A 17276-nucleotide genomic window follows, 5' to 3' on the forward strand; every position below is an offset into this window, starting at 1 on the left:
TGGCCTGCTTGGCCAACTTTAGTTGGCGCCTGGCCCATTCATCAGCATAATCCTCACCGCTTTTAAGCCTTGTTGGATCAGCTAGTCGCCCAGGTGCCAGAGGAGGTCTTGAGCATGAAGAGTTAAGAGCGAATTTCTTCATGCATTTGGGAGTAACATGTCTGTACTCCCTCCACTCTCTTGCCCATCTCCTTTCTATCCTCTGAATGCGCACTTTGTGCTCAGTCTTCGTCTCCTTGCCATGTTTTGCCTCATCAGGCGTGCAGTACCCTGCATAGATATCCGCAGGGATCTCAAAAGTAGTATTCACTTCAAGCTTCTTTCCTCCTTTCTAAGGACGTTTGCCATCTGCCATTTTCTTCAGCTGAGGAATTTGCACAATTGAGTTCTCTGAAGAAGTATGCAGCTTTTCTTCGAGGAACGCTGCAAATGAGTTAAGTTGATGAGAACCTAGTGATTCGGCAGCAGACATGTGTACCTGTGAATAGAGTATACATGCGAAGAATTTGGAGAGGTCATATGCGTTCTCAGAAGATTTTGTAAAACATGAACAAGGTTGAGGAAATTTACCTGATGTGTCTTGAAGAATATCACTAAGCATTCTTTGTCTTAGGTTCCAGAGTTGTGCGGATCGTGAGATTCACACAATTGAGGAATCATGAAGAAAAACGTCACTTAGAGAAACGGATCAAGAACTGAAGATTTGTGCTAGGTGTTTAGAGTGTGGAGGTTGAAGAATAAACACCTTTTGAAGATTTGATGAAAATCATCAGTAGAATAATTGCAGTAAAAATAGCTTTTAATTATCCTTGATGAAGAACATGACAAACTGTAACAGTAGATTTGGAAGTTCGTCGGCTCGGATCTTCCACGCCCTAACTTGGCGGAGGAAGACGTCTACGGCGGCGGCGGAGGGAAGATTTCCGCAGTCGGCGCGAGTACGACGGCGATGAGGTCGAGGCAGTGAAGCTCTTCCTCACCAGCGATGATGGAGATAGCGGCGGCGCTAGGGCTTGAGAAGCTCGAGTGAGGGAGTGAGTTCGAGCAGAGTAAAAGTGAAATGAGGAAGGGAAGGGGTATTTATAGCGGAGATGAATAACTGTTCGCCTGAAGAATTTGGACGAACGTGCCCCTGACCCTTCTCATTCCCGTGACATGTGTCACCCACATACTGAGAAGTGGAGATCGTGTGAGATTGTGGGTGAATAGATAAGTATACCGTGGAATGCGTAACGGTTTGAGCGGCAAAAGCCGAAAATTTAGATAAGAATATTGTAAAGTTTCATTCGCAATTTCTTCAGCTGACAAGGACACAGTGAAGAATTTGAATGAGTTTCAAATAGAATGCACATGAAGAATTTGTGAACAGACTGGATTGAGTTTAGCATAGAGGGGGAAGGGTCCGATCACATTCACTTAGTAGAAAGGTCAACTTGAAGAATTAGCAATAAGTGAATGTTGTAGAGGACATAAACTCATATATATATATATATATATATATATATATATATATATATATATATATATAGTCAAATGAAGAACAACGACGAAAAGAGTGAAGACAATTCAAAGTTGAAGAATTTGAAAAACTGAGGAATTTCAAAAATGAAGAAAAACTCAAATTGAAGATTTTCAACTTTGGTTGGTGGCGTAATCCATCGTATAAGAAAGCTGATTTCAGACACCGCGTACAATTCTCGTAGGGTTCTGAGAATCAATTTCTTCATTAATTTCTTCAAACCTAGAGGGTTAGTATTCATTGATTGAAGAAAAACGTTACTTCGTTTGTTGCACATCTAAGTCATCAACAACATAAGTGTTAGGATGCGTGTCCTTTTCAAAGAACATTCGAAGATTCTAGGATATTTAGCTCACATTGCAACTTGCTAAATCTCTTCTCATCCAAGGGCTTAGTGAAGATATCGGTCAGCTGGTCTTCAGTACTTGCATGGTCGATGGAGATGTCGCCCTTCAACACATGGTCACGAAGAAAATGAGGATGAATCTGGATGTGCTTTGTCTTCGAGTGCTGAACTGGGTTGTGAGCAATCTTGATAGCACTCTCATTGTCGCAGTAGAGTGGCACATTCTTCACATTGATGTCATAGTCCTTGAGTGTTTGCTTCATCCATAATAATTGAGCACAGCAAGATCCAGCAGCCATGTACTCAGCTTCTGCAGTGGAGAGTGATACGCAGTTCTGTTTCTTCGAGGACCAACATACCAAGGATCGTCCGAGGAAATGACATGTGCCTGACGTTGACTTGCGATCCACCCGATCGCCAGCATAGTCAGAGTCTGAATATCCAATGAGATCAAAGGACGAGCCTTTGGGATACCATAATCCAAGAGTTGGTGTGTGAGCTAGATATCGAAGAATTTGCTTCACAGCCTTATGGTGTGATTCCTTCGGTGTAGCTTGAAATCGGGCACACATGCAAACACTAAGCATATTATCCGGCCTAGATGCACATAGGTACAATAAAGAGCCAATCATGGAGCGGTATACCTTTTGATCAAAGTCTTTACCATTTTTATCAGTGCATAGATGACCATTTGTGGGCATAGGAATTTTGACTCCTTTGCAATCTTGCATGCCGAATTTCCTCAACACATCCTTGAGGTATTTCTCCTGAGATATGAATATGCCATTGTATTGTTGACGAATATGAAGACCTAAGAAGAATTTCAATTCTCCCATCATAGAAATTTGATATTATTCACTCATCATATAGGAAAATTCATCACCGTAACGTTGGTTAGTACAGCCAAAGATAATATCATCAGCATATATTTGGCACACAAATAATTCATCATCATATGTTTTGGTGAAAAGAGTGTAGGGGAACGTTGCAGAAAACACAAATTTTCCTACTCGTTTCACCAAGATCATCTAGGAGTTCATCTAGCAACGAGTGATTAGATGCATCTACATACCTTTGTAGATCGCGCACGGAAGCGTTCAAAAGAACGGTGATGATGTAGTCGTACTCGACGTGATCCAAGTCACCGATGACCAGCGCCGAATGGACGGCACCTCCGCGTTCAACACACGTACAGGACGGGAGACGTCTCCTCCTTCTTGATCCAGCAAGGGGGGAGGAGAGGTTGATGAAGATCCAGCAGCACGACGGCGTGGTGGTGGATGCAGGGTGTCACAGCAGCAGGGCTTCGCCGAGACTGCGAGGGAGAGACGTAACGGGGGGAGATGGAGGCGCCAGGGGCTGGTGTGAAATCCCTCCTCTCCCCACCACTATATATAGGGGTGCCAGGGGGGCGCCGGCCCTAGTAGATGAGATCTACTAGGGGGGGCGGCGGCCAAGGGGAGGTTTCCCTCCCCCCAAAGGCACCTAGGGGTGCCTTCCACCACATGGACTCTTCCATGGTGGAAACCCTAGGCACATGGGCCTATAGGGGCTGGTGCCCTTGGCCCATCTAGGCCAAGGCGCACCCCCTACAGCCCATGTGGCCCCCCGGGATAGGTGGCCTCACCCGGTGGACCCCCGGGACCCTTCCGGTGGTCCCGGTACAATACCGATAACCCCGAAACTTGTCCCGATGCCCGAAATAGCACTTCCTATATATAATTCTTTACCTCCGGACCATTCCGGAACTCCTCGTGACGTCCGGGATCTCATCCGGGACTCCGAACAACATTCAGGTTTCTGCATATACATATCTTCATAACCCTAGCATCACCGAACCTTAAGTGTGTAGACCCTACGGGTTCGGGAGACAAGCAGACATGACCGAGACGACTCTCCGGTCAATAACCAACAGCGGGATCTGGATACCCATGTTGGCTCCCACATGCTCCACGATGATCTCATCGGATGAACCACGATGTCGAGGATTCAATCAATCCCGTACGCTATTCCCTTTGTCTATCGATATGTTACTTGCCCGAGATTCGATCGTCGGTATCCCAATACCTCGTTCAATCTCGTTACCGGCAAGTCACTTTACTCGTACCGTAATGCATGATCCCGTGACCAGACACTTGGTCACTCTGAGCTCATTATGATGATGCATTACCGAGTGGGCCCAGTGATACCTCTCCGTCATACGGAGTGACAAATCCCAGTCTTGATCCATGTCACCCAACAGACACTTTCGGAGATACCCGTAGTCTACCTTTATAGTCACCCAGTTACGTTGTGACGTTTGGCATACCCAAAGCACTCCTACGGTATCCGGGAGTTACACGATCTCATGGTCTAAGGAAAAGATACTTTGACATTGGAAAACTCTAGCAAACGAACTATACGATCTTGTGCTATGTTTAGGATTGGGTCTTGTCCATCACATCATTCTCCCAATGATGTGATCTCGTTATCAATGACATCCAGTGTCCATAGTCAGGAATCCATGACTATCTGTTGATCAACGAGCTAGTCAACTAGAGGCTCACTAGGGACATGTTGGTGTCTGTTATTCACACATGTATTACGATTTCCGGATAACACAATTATAGCATGAATAAAGACAATTATCATGAACAAGGAAATATAATAATAATGCTTTTATTATTGCCTCTAGGGCATATTTCCAACAGTCTCCCACTTGCACTAGAGTCAATAATCTAGTTACATTGTGATGAATCGAACACCCATGGAATTCTGGTGTTGATCATGTTTTGCTCTAGGGAGAGGTTTAGTCAATGGATCTGCTATATTCAGGTCCGTATGTACTTTACAAATCTCTATGTCTCCATCTTGAACATTTTCACGAATGGAGTCGCTTGATGTGCCTTGTCTTCTTGTGAAACCTGGGCTCCTTGGCAAGTGCAATAGCTCCAGTGTTGTCACAGAAGAGCTTGATCGGCCCCGACGCATTGGGTATGACTCCTAGGTCAGTGATGAACTCCTTCACCCATATTGCTTCATGCGCTGCCTCCGAGGCTGCCATGTACTCCGCTTCACATGTAGATTCCGCCACGACGCTTTGCTTGCAACTGCACCAGCTTACTGCCCCACCATTCAAAATATACACGTATCTGGTTTGTGACTTAGAGTCATCCAGATCTGTGTCGAAGCTAGCGTCGACGTAACCCTTTACGACGAGCTCTTCGTCACCTCCATAAACGAGAAACATTTCCTTAGTCCTTTTCAGGTACTTCAGGATATTCTTGACCGCTGTCCAGTGTTCCTTGCCGGGATTACTTTGGTACCTTCCTACCAAACTGACGGCAAGGTTAACATCAGGTCTGGTACACAGCATGGCATACATAATAGAACCTATGGCTGAGGCATAGGGGATGACGCTCATCTCTTCTATATCTTCTGCCGTGGTCGGACATTGAGCTGAGCTCAATTTCATACCTTGTAACACAGGCAAGAACCCCTTCTTGGATTGATCCATATTGAACTTCTTCAATATCTTATCAAGGTATGTGCTTTGTGAAAGACCTATGAGGCGTCTCGATCTATCTCTATAGATTTTGATGCCTAATATATAAGCAGCTTCTCCAAGGTCCTTCATTGAAAAACTTTTATTCAAGTAGGCCTTGATGCTGTCCAAGAGTTCTATATCATTTCCCATCAAAAGTATGTCATCTACATATAATATGATAAATGCTACAGAGCTCCCACTCACTTTCTTGTAAACGCAGGCTTCTCCATAAGTCTGTGTAAACCCAAACGCTTTGATCATCTCATCAAAGCGAATGTTCCAACTCCGAGATGCTTGCACCAGCCCATAAATCGAGCGTTGGAGCTTGCACACTTTGTCAGCATTCTTAGGATCGACAAAACCTTCCGGCTGCATCATATACAATTCTTCCTTAAGGAAACCATTAAGGAATGCCGTTTTGACGTCCATTTGCCATATTTCGTAATCATAGAATGCGGCAATTGCTAACATGATTCGGACGGACTTCAGCTTCGCTACCGGTGAGAAAGTCTCATCGTAGTCAACCCCTTGAACTTGTCGATAACCCTTAGCGACAAGCCGAGCTTTATAGATGGTCACATTACCATCCGCATCTGTCTTCTTCTTAAAGATCCATTTATTTTCTATGGCTCGCCGCTCAATGGGCAAGTCAGTCAAAGTCCATACTTTGTTTTCATACATGGATCCTGTCTCGGATTTCATGGCTTCTAGCCATTTGTCGGAATCCGGGCCCGCCATCGCTTCTTCATAGTTCGAAGGTTCACCGTTGTCTAACAGCATGATTTCCAAGACAGGGTTGCCGTACCACTCTGGTGCGGAACGTGTCCTTGTGGACCTTCGAATTTCAGTAGGGGCTTGATCAGAAGTATCTTGATCATTAACTTCCTCTCTAGTCGGTGCAGGCACCTCAGGAACATTTTCTTGAGTTGCGCCATTTTCCGGTTCAAGAGGTAATACTTCATCAAGCTCTACTTTCCTCCCACTTACTTCTTTCGAGAGAAACTCTTTCTCCAGAAAGGACCCATTCTTGGCAACAAAGATCTTGCCTTCGGATCTGAGGTAGAAGGTGTACCCAATAGTTTCTTTTGGGTATCCTATGAAGACGCATTTTTCCGACTTGGGTTCGAGCTTTTCAGGTTGAAGTTTCTTGACATAAGCATCACATCCCCAAACTTTTAGAAACGACAGCTTAGGTTTCTTCCCAAACCATAATTCATACGGTGTCGTCTCAACGGATTTCGACGGAGCCCTATTTAAAGTGAATGCGGCAGTCTCTAAAGCATAGCCCCAAAAGGATAGCGGTAAATCGGTAAGAGACATCATAGATCGCACCATATCTAATAGAGTGCGATTACGACGTTCGGACACACCATTACGCTGAGGTGTTCCAGGCGGCGTGAGTTGTGAAACTATTCCACATTTTCTTAAGTGTGTGCCAAACTCGTGACTCAAGTATTCTCCTCCACGATCTGATCGTAGAAACTTGATTTTCCTGTCACGTTGATTTTCAACCTCACTATGAAATTCCTTGAACTTTTCAAAGGTTTCAGACTTGTGTTTCATTAAGTAGATATACCCATACCTACTTAAATCATCAGTGAGGGTGAGAACATAACGATAGCCACCGCGAGCCTCAACACTCATTGGACCGCACACATCAGTATGTATGATTTCCAATAAGTCGGTTGCTCGCTCCATTGTTCCTGAGAACGGAGTCTTGGTCATTTTACCCATAAGGCATGGTTCGCATGTGTCAAATGATTCATAATCAAGAGACTCTAAAAGTCCATCAGCATGGAGCTTCTTCATGCGTTTGACACCTATGTGACCAAGGCGGCAGTGCCACAGGTATGTGGGACTATCATTATCAACCTTACTTCTTTTGGTACTCACATTATGAACATGTGTAGCATCACGTTCGAGATTCATTAAGAATAAACCATTCACCATAGGAGCATGACCATAAAACATATCTCTCATAAAAATGGAACAACCATTATTCTCAGATTTAAAAGAGTAGCCATCTCGAATTAAACGAGATCCCGATACAATGTTCATGCTCAAAGCTGGCACTAAATAACAATCATTAAGGTTTAAAACTAATCCCGAAGGGAGATGCAGAGGTAGCGTGCCGACGGCGACCACATTGACCTTGGAACCATTCCCGACGCGCATCGTCACCTCGTCCTTTGCCAGTTTCCGCTTATTCCGCAGCCCCTGCTTTGAGTTACAAATGTGAGCAACTGCACCGGTATCAAATACCCAGGAGCTACTATGGGCACTAGTAAGGTACACATCAATTACATGTATATCACATATACCTTTTGTTTTGCCGGCCTTCTTATCCGCTAAGTACTTAGGGCAGTTCCGCTTCCAGTGACCGCTTCCCTTGCAATAAAAGCACTCAGTCTCGGGCTTGGGTCCATTCTTTGGCTTCTTCCCGACAGCTTGCTTGCCGGGCGCGGCAACCTCCTTGCCGTCCTTCTTGAAGTTCTTTTTACCCTTGCCTTTCTTGAACTTAGTGGTTTTATTGACCATCAACACTTGATGTTCCTTCCTGACTTCTACCTCTGCTGATTTTAGCATAGCAAATACTTCAGGAATGGTCTTTTCCATCCCCTTCATATTGAAGTTCATCACAAAGCTCTTGTAGCTTGGTGGAAGCGACTGGAGGATTCTGTCAATGACCGCATCATCCGGGAGATTAAGTCCCAGCTGAGTCAAGCGGTTATGCAACCCAGACATAGTGAGTATGTGCTCACTAACAGAACTGTTTTCCTCCATCTTACAGCTGAAGAATTTGTCGGAGACTTCATATCTCTCGACCCGGGCATGAGCTTGGAAAACCATTTTCAGCTCTTCGAACATCTCATATGCTCCATGTCTCTCAAAATGCTTTTGGAGCCCCGGCTCTAGGCTGTAAAGCATGCCGCACTGAACGAGGGAGTAGTCATCGGAACGTGCCTGCCAAGCGTTCATAACATCTTGTTCTGCAGGGAGAACGGGTGCGTCACCAAGCGGTGCTTGTAGGACATAATCTTTCTTGGCAGCTATGAGGATGATCCTCAGGTTCCGGACCCAGTCCGTATAGTTGCTGCCATCGTCTTTCAGCTTGGTTTTCTCTAGGAACGCGTTGAAGTTGAGGACTACGTTGGCCATTTAATCTACAAGACATATTGTAAAATATTTACACTAAGTTCATGATAATTAAGTTCAACTAATCAAATTATTAATGAACTCCCACTTAGATTAGACATCCCTCCAGTCATCTAAGTATTACATGATCCGAGTTTAACTAGACCGTGTCTGATCATCACGTGAGACGGACTAGTCAACGTCGGTGAACATCTTCATGTTGATCGTATCTTCTATACGACTCATGCTCGACCTTTCGGTCTTCTGTGTTCCGAGGCCAAGTCTGTACATGCTAGGCTCGTCAAGTTAACCTAAGTGTTTGCATGTGTAAATCTGTCTTACACCCGTTGTATGTGAACGTCTGAATAAAACACCCGATCATCACGTGGTGTTTTGAAACAGTGAACTGTCGCAACGGTGCACAGTTAGGGGGAACACTTCTTGAATTTATTGTGAGGGATCATCTTATTTACTACCGTCGTTCTAAGTAAACAAGATGCAAAACATGATAAACATCACATGCAATCAAATAATAAACGTGACATGATATGGCCAATATCACATAGCTCCTTTGATCTCCATCTTGGGGCTCCATGATCATCTTGTCACCGGCTTGACACCATGATCTCCATCATCGTGTCTCCATGAAGTTGCTCGCCAACTATTACTTCTACTACTATGGCTAACGCGTTTAGCAATAAAGTAAAGTAATTTACATGGCGTTTCTCGATGACATGCAGGTCATAAAAAGAATAAAGACAACTCCTATGGCTCCTGCCGGTTGTCATACTCATCGACATGCAAGTCGTGAATCCTATTACAATAGCATGAACATCTCATACATCACATATAGATCATTCATCATTCATCACAACTTTGGCCATATCATATCACAAACCACTTGCTGCAAAAACAAGTTAGACGTCCTCTAATTGTTGTTGCAAGTTTTACGTGGCTGAATTAGGGTTCTAGCAAGAACGTTTTCTTACCTACGTTAAAGACACAACGTGATTTGTCAACTTCTATTTACCCTTCATAAGGACCCTGTTCATCGATTCCGCTCCAACTGAAGTGAGAGAGACAGACACCCGCCAGCCACCTTATGCAACTAGTGCATGTTAGTCGGTGGAACCGGTCTCACGTAAGCGTACGTGTAAGGTTGGTCTGGGCCGCTTCATCCCACAATACCGCTGAAGCAAGAAAGGACTAGTAACGGCAAGAAAGTTGACAAATCTAAGCCCACAACAAATTGTGTTCTACTCGCGCAAGAAGAACTACGCATAGACCTAGCTCTGATACCACTGTTGGGGAACGTTGCAGAAAACAAAAAATTTCCTACTCGTTTCACCAAGATCATCTAGGAGTTCATCTAGCAACGAGTGATTAGATGCATCTACATACCTTTGTACATCGCGCATGGAAGCGTTCAAAAGAACGGTGATGATGTAGTCGTACTCGACGTGATCCAAATCACCGATGACCAGCGCCGAACGGACGGCACCTCCGCGTTCAACACACGTACGGGACGGGAGACGTCTCCTCCTTCTTGATCCAGCAAGGGGGGAGGAGAGGTTGATGAAGATCCAGCAGCACGACGGCGTGGTGGTGGATGCAGGGCGTCACAGCAGCAGGGCTTCGCCGAGACTGCGAGGGAGAGACGTAACGGGGGGAGATGGAGGCGCCAGGGGCTGGTGTGAAATCCCTCCTCTCCCCCCCACTATATATAGGGGTGCCAGGGGGGGCGCCGGCCCTAGTAGATGAGATCTACTAGGGGGGGCGGCGGCCAAGGGGAGGTTTCCCTCCCCCCAAAGGCACCTAGGGGTGCCTTCCACCACATGGACTCTTCCATGGTGGAAACCCTAGGCGCATGGGCCTATAGGGGCTGGTGCCCTTGGCCCATCTAGGCCAAGGCGCACCCCCTACAGCCCATGTGGCCCCCCGGGACAGGTGGCCCCACCCGGTGGACCCCCGGGACCCTTCCGGTGGTCCCGATACAATACCGATAACCCCGAAACTTGTCCCGATGCCCGAAATAGCACTTCCTATATATAATTCTTTACCTCCGGACCATTCCGGAACTCCTCGTGACGTCCGGGATCTCATCCAGGACTCCGAACAACATTCGGGTTTCTGCATATACATATCTTCATAACCCTAGCGTCACCGAACCTTAAGTGTGTAGACCCTACGGGTTCGGGAGACAAGCAGACATGACCGAGACGACTCTCCGGTCAATAACCAACAGCGGGATCTGGATACCCATGTTGGCTCCCACATGCTCCACGATGATCTCATCGGATGAACCACGATGTCGAGGATTCAATCAATCCCGTACGCTATTCCCTTTGTCTATCGATATGTTACTTGCCCGAGATTCGATCGTTGGTATCCCAATACCTCGTTCAATCTCGTTACCGGCAAGTCACTTTACTCGTACCGTAATGCATGATCCCGTGACCAGACACTTGTTCACTCTGAGCTCATTACGATGATGCATTACCGAGTGGGCCCAGTGATACCTCTCCGTCATACAGAGGGACAAATCCCAGTCTTGATCCATGTCACCCAACAGACACTTTCGGAGATACCCGTAGTCTACCTTTATAGTCACCCAGTTACGTTGTGACGTTTGGCATACCCAAAGCACTGCTACGGTATCCGGGAGTTACACGATCTCATGGTCTAAGGAAAAGATACTTTGACATTGGAAAACTCTAGCAAACGAACTATACGATCTTGTGCTATGTTTAGGATTGGGTCTTGTCCATCACATCATTCTCCCAATGATGTGATCTCGTTATCAATGACATCCAGTGTCCATAGTCAGGAAACCATGACTATCTGTTGATCAACGAGCTAGTCAACTAGAGGCTCACTAGGGACATGTTGGTGTCTGTTATTCACACATGTATTACGATTTCCGGATAACACAATTATAGCATGAATAAAGACAATTATCATGAACAAGGAAATATAATAATAATGCTTTTATTATTGCCTCTAGGGCATATTTCCAACAAAGAGTTGGGTCAAGTGAACCGGGTTTGAAGCCTTTCTTCATGAGGAATTCCTTCAGTGTGTCATACCACGCCCGAGGTGCTTGCTTGAGGCCATAGAGGGCCTTGTTGAGTCCGTAGACGTGATCTGGAAATTTTGGATCCTCAAAACCTGGTGGTTGAGCAACATATACTTCTTCCTCAAGCTTACCATTGAGGAATGCACTTTTCACATCCATTATTTGTAAGATGATATTATGATGGTTAGCATAAGCAAGCAATATGCGAATAGCCTCAAGTCTAGCAACAGGTGCAAAAGTTTCATCGAAATCAATTCCTTTAACCTGTGTGTAGCCTTGAGCTACAAGACGAGCCTTATTCCTCACCATGAGGCCATTTTTGTCTTGTTTGTTGCGGTAGATCCATTTGGTACCGATGATGTTGTGTTTGCGTGGGTCGATACGTCTCCGTCGTATCTATAACTTTTTGATGGTTCTATGCCAATATTATTCAACTTTCATAAACTTTTGGCAACTTTTTATACTATTTTTGGGACTAACATATTGATCCAGTGTCCAGTGCCAGTTCCTGTTTGTTGCATGTTTTATGTTTCGCAGAAACCCAATATCAAAAGGAGTCCAAACGGGGTAAAAACGGACAGAGCTTATTTTTGGAATATTTATGACTTTTGGGAGGTAAAATCAACGCGATACGGTGCCCGAGGTGGCCATGAGGCAGGGGGCGCGCCTGCCCATACTAGGCACGCCCCTGACCCTCGTGGGCCCCTCATAAGGCGGTTAACGCTCTTCTTTGGCCGCAAGAAAGCTAATTTTTGGAAAAATATCTGGGCAAAGGTTTCAATCCAATCGGAGTTACGGATCTCCGGATATAAAAGAAACGGTGCCAGGGCAAAATCTGAGAACGCAAAAACAGAGAGAGACAGAGAGACAGATCCAATCTCGGAGGGGCTCTCGCCCCTCCCACGCCATGGGAGCCAAGGACCAGAGGGGAAACCCTTCTCCCATCCAGGTAGAAGGTCAAGAAAGAAGAAGAAGAAGGGGGGCTCTCTCCCCCTTGCTTCCGGTGGCGCCGGAACACCACCGAGGGCCATCATCATCACCGTGATCTTCACCAACACCTCCGTCATCTTCACCAACATCTCCATCACCTTCCCCCATCTATATTCAGCGGTCCACTCTCCCGCAACCCACTGTACCCTCTACTTGAACATGGTGCTTTATGCTTCATATTATTATCCAATGATGTGTTGCCATCCTATGATGTCTGAGTAGATTTTCGTTGTCCTACCGGTGATTGATGAATTGCTATGATTGGTTTAATTTGCTTGTGGTTATGTTGTTGTCTTATTGTGCCCTCCGTGTCGCGCAAGCATGAGGGATTCCCGCTGTAGGGTGTTGCAATACGTTCATGATTCGCTTATAGTGGGTTGCTTCAGTGACAGAAGCATAAACCCGAGTAAGGGGGTTGTGGCGTATGGGACAAAGGGGACTTGCTGCTTTAATGCTATGGTTGGGTTTTACCTTAATGATCTTTAGTAGTTGTGGATGCTTGCTAGAGTTCCAATCATAAGTGCATATGATCCAAGAAGAGAAAGTATGTTAGCTTATGCCTCTCCCACATAAAACTTGCTATTGGTCTAGTAAAGTAGTCAATTGCTTAGGGACAATTCCGCAACTCCTACCACCACTTTTCCACACTCGCTATATTTACTTTATTGCTTCTTTATCTAAACAGCCCCTACTTTTTATTTAGGTGCTCTTTATTATCTTGCAAACCTATCCAACAACATCTACAAAGTACTTCTAGTTTCATACTTGTTCTAGGTAAAGCGAATACTAAGCGTGCGTAGAGTCGTATCATTGGCAGATAGGACTTGAGAGAATATTTGTTCTACCTTTAGCTCCTCGTTGGGTTCGACACTCTTACTTATCGAAAGAGGCTACAATTATCCCCTACACTTGTGGGTTATCAAGACCTTTTTCTGGCGCCGTTGCCGGGGAGTCATAGCGTGGGGTGAATATTCTCGTGTGTGCTTGTTTGCATTATCACTAAGTAATTTTTTGTTCTCTGTTCTTAGTTTTTTTATATCTTTAGTTATGGGTACGAAACGCAAAATACCAAAAAAATTAGTTGTAGCTACTAAACCAATGGTTGAAGAACCACTCAAAATCTATCACACTCCTGAAGCTTTTTACTTGGATCATCTTCGACCCCTTTGTGCTCGTGCTGAAACCCCCACTAGCTTAGTTGAGGGAAAATCTTTAGATGAGCATGCTTGTCATGTGCGACACCGTATATCTGAAAAAGGGAAACTTTTACTGGATCAAATTCATCGTTTGCAATGCTATGCTTGGAATTTATGTGAAATATATGATGTTACTTGTTGTTTTGAAAACCCTAAGAAACACCTTCCCTACCAATGTGAGATTAGTGATAATGGAATTGTATCTTTATATGCTAAGGGTGTTTATAATTACTATGATGTTCAACAAATTGAAGAATTTGTTGCTTTTAAGGGCGCTTATGAAATTGCTTCTTTCATTGAAAAGTATGATGCTACTCTCTACAAATCTGAAAAATTTGCCATACTTGAATATTGTTATGATAATTATGCTTCTAATTCCTATGATAAACCATATATTGAGGACTTCTCCGCTGTCCAAGAAGAGACTAATATTTTGTAGGAAGCTATGGAAGAAGAAATTGATGAAACTGTGTGCTCATTGGATGAAAAAGATGATGTAGAGAGCAAAGAACAAAAGGAGGAAGAGCGGATTAGCTACCCGTGCCCACCTTCTAATGAGAGTAACTCTTCAACTCATACATTGTTTAATTCCCCTTCGTACTTACCGAAGGATGATTGCTATGATGATTGCTATGATCCCTTTAATTCGTTTGAAATATCCCTTTTTGATGATGCTTGCTATGCTTGTGCACAAGATGCCAATATGAATTGTGCTTATGGAGATGAACTTGCTATAGTTCCTTATGTTAAACATGAAATTGTTGCTATTGCACCCACGCATTATAGTCCTATTATCTTTTTGAATTCTCCAAACTACACTATATCGGAGAAGTTTGTGCTTATTAAGGATTATATTGATGGGTTGCCATTTAATACTACACATGATGATTTTGCTATATATAATATGCATGTGCTTGCTGCTCCTAATTGCAATTATTATGAGAGAGGAACTATATCTCCACCTCTCTATGTTTCCAATATGATAGAATTGCAAGAAACTGCTTATACTATGCATTGGCCTTTACTTGGTGTGCATGAATTGTTCTTTTATGACATGCCGATGCATAGGAAGAGAGTTAGACTTCTTTGTCGCATGATATATGTTACTTTGTGCTCACTACTAAATTACAAATCATTGTTAATTAAAATTGGCTTTGATATACCTTGGGATCCGGGTGGATCCATTACTTGAGCACTATATGCCTAGCTTAATGGCTTTAAAGAAAGCGCTGCCAGGGAGACAACCCGGAAGTTTTAGAGAGTCATTTATTTCTGTTGTGTGCTTTCATATAGTTTAAAAACAACAAAAATAAAGAGGGGAACCCAAACTTTTCAAAAAGGAAAGTGAATGTGAGAAAGACAAGCATTGTTGAAGTGGGAGAGCTCCTTAAACTTTGTTCATGCTCACGGAAACATTGTGAATCTTGATTACAGAAACTTTTAAACAAAAATAATTATCCCCTTGTACAATTCCTTTGTATTATAAAAATAATGTGCCAAGGTTTGCCTTTAGGATGTTTACAATGCTTGTTGGTTTGTACTGTGCAAGACAGAAACTTTAGCTGTAGTGCGTGATTTTACATTTTTAACTGGAAAGTCAAACGGTTCTGATTATTTTTGCACTGTATTGATATACAAATTGTTTATTGTTTCTAATTTTGGTAGAATTTTTGGTGTACCATAAGTATGGTGAATGTTCAGATTGCTACAGACTGTTCTGTTTTTGACAGATTCTGTTTTTGATGCATAGTTTGCTTGTTTTGATGAAACTATCAATTTCTATCCGTGGATTAAGCCATGGAAAAGCTATATTACAATAGACACAATACAAAAACAAAATATGAATTGGTTTGCAATAGTACTTAGAGTAGTGATTTGCTTTATTATACTAACGGATCTTACCGAGTTTTCTATTTAAGTTTTGTGTGGATGAAGTGTTTGATCGAGGAGGTCTCGATATGAGGAAAAGGAAGAGAGGCAAGAGCTCAAGCTTGGGGATTCCCAAGGCACCCCAAGTAAATATTCAAGGAGACTCAAGCGTCTATGCTTGGGGATGCCCCGGAAGGCATCCCCTCTTTCTTCAAGAAGTATCGGTATGTTTTCGTATTCGTTTCGTTCATGCGATATGTGCAAGTCTTGGAGCATCTTTTGCATTTAGTTTTCATTTTTATTTTATGCACCATGCTGGTATGAGATAGTCCTTGGTTGATTTATATAATGCTCATTGCACTTCACTTATATCTTTTGAGTATGGCTTTATAGAATGCTTCACATGCTTCACTTATATCATTTGAAGTTTGGATTGCCTGTTTCTCTTCATATAGAAAACCGCCATTTGTAGAATGCTCTTTTGCTTCAATTAAATTTGTTAGAGCATGGGCATATATTTTGTAGAAAGAATTAAACTCTCTTGCTTCACCTATATCTATTTAGAGAGATGACAGGAATTGGTCAATCACATGGTTAGTCATAAAATCCTACATAAAACTTGTGGATCACTAAATATGATATGTTTGATTCCTTGCAATAGTTTTGCGATATAGAGATGATAATATGTGGGAGGTACTAGTAGATGGTTGTGTTTAGTAATGATACTGGTGTCAAGGTTTGTGATTCCTGAAGCATGTACGTATGGTCTACTAACTATGTAACCAAATTGGCGCGCATTGTATTTTGATTGTTTATCTTTGCGTGAAGGTCGGGGGCGCGCGATGGTTAACTCCTACCAACCTCTCCCCTAGGAGTATGTGTGTAGTACTTTGTGTCAAGGGCTAATAAATTCTTGCAATAAGTATGTGAGTTCTTTATGACTAATGTTGAGTCCATGGATTATACGCACTCTCACCCTTCCATCATTGCTAGCCTCTTCGGTACCGTGCGTTGACCTTTCTCACATCGAGAGTTGGTGCAAACTTCGCCGGTGCATCCAAACCCCATGATATGATACGCTCTGTCACACATAAGCCTCCTTATATCTTTCTCAAAACAGCCACCATACCTACCTATCATGGCATTTTCTTAGCCATTCCGAGATATATTGCCATGCAACTTCCATCATCATCATATACATGACTTGAGCATTCATTGTCATATTGCTTTGCATGATCATAAGATAGCTAGCATGATGTTTTCATGGCTTGTCCGTTTTTTGATGTCATTGCTACGCTAGATCATTGCACATCCCGGTACACCATGATGTCTACTACACAACCTTCTTCTTGTAGACGTTGTTGGGCCTACAAGTGCACAGGTTTGTAGGACAGTAGCAAATTTCCCTCAAGTGGATGACCTAAGGTTTATCAATCCGTGCACTACTAGGGAAAAGCCTATACACGGAATCTTACGAGCAACGCTCCTCAAAATATGACGCTATTGGTATTTAGCAGCAGCGCGTGATAGCAAAACGCGCTGCTGAAAGGAAAATAGCAGTACCACGTCCACCACAAACCGCGCTACTGCTCTAATTGCCATGACCTTGCCCCCCCCCC

The sequence above is a fragment of the Triticum dicoccoides genome, chromosome 5B (genome assembly GCF_002162155.2).
Source record: "Triticum dicoccoides isolate Atlit2015 ecotype Zavitan chromosome 5B, WEW_v2.0, whole genome shotgun sequence".
Classification (NCBI taxonomy): Eukaryota; Viridiplantae; Streptophyta; class Magnoliopsida; order Poales; family Poaceae; genus Triticum; species Triticum dicoccoides.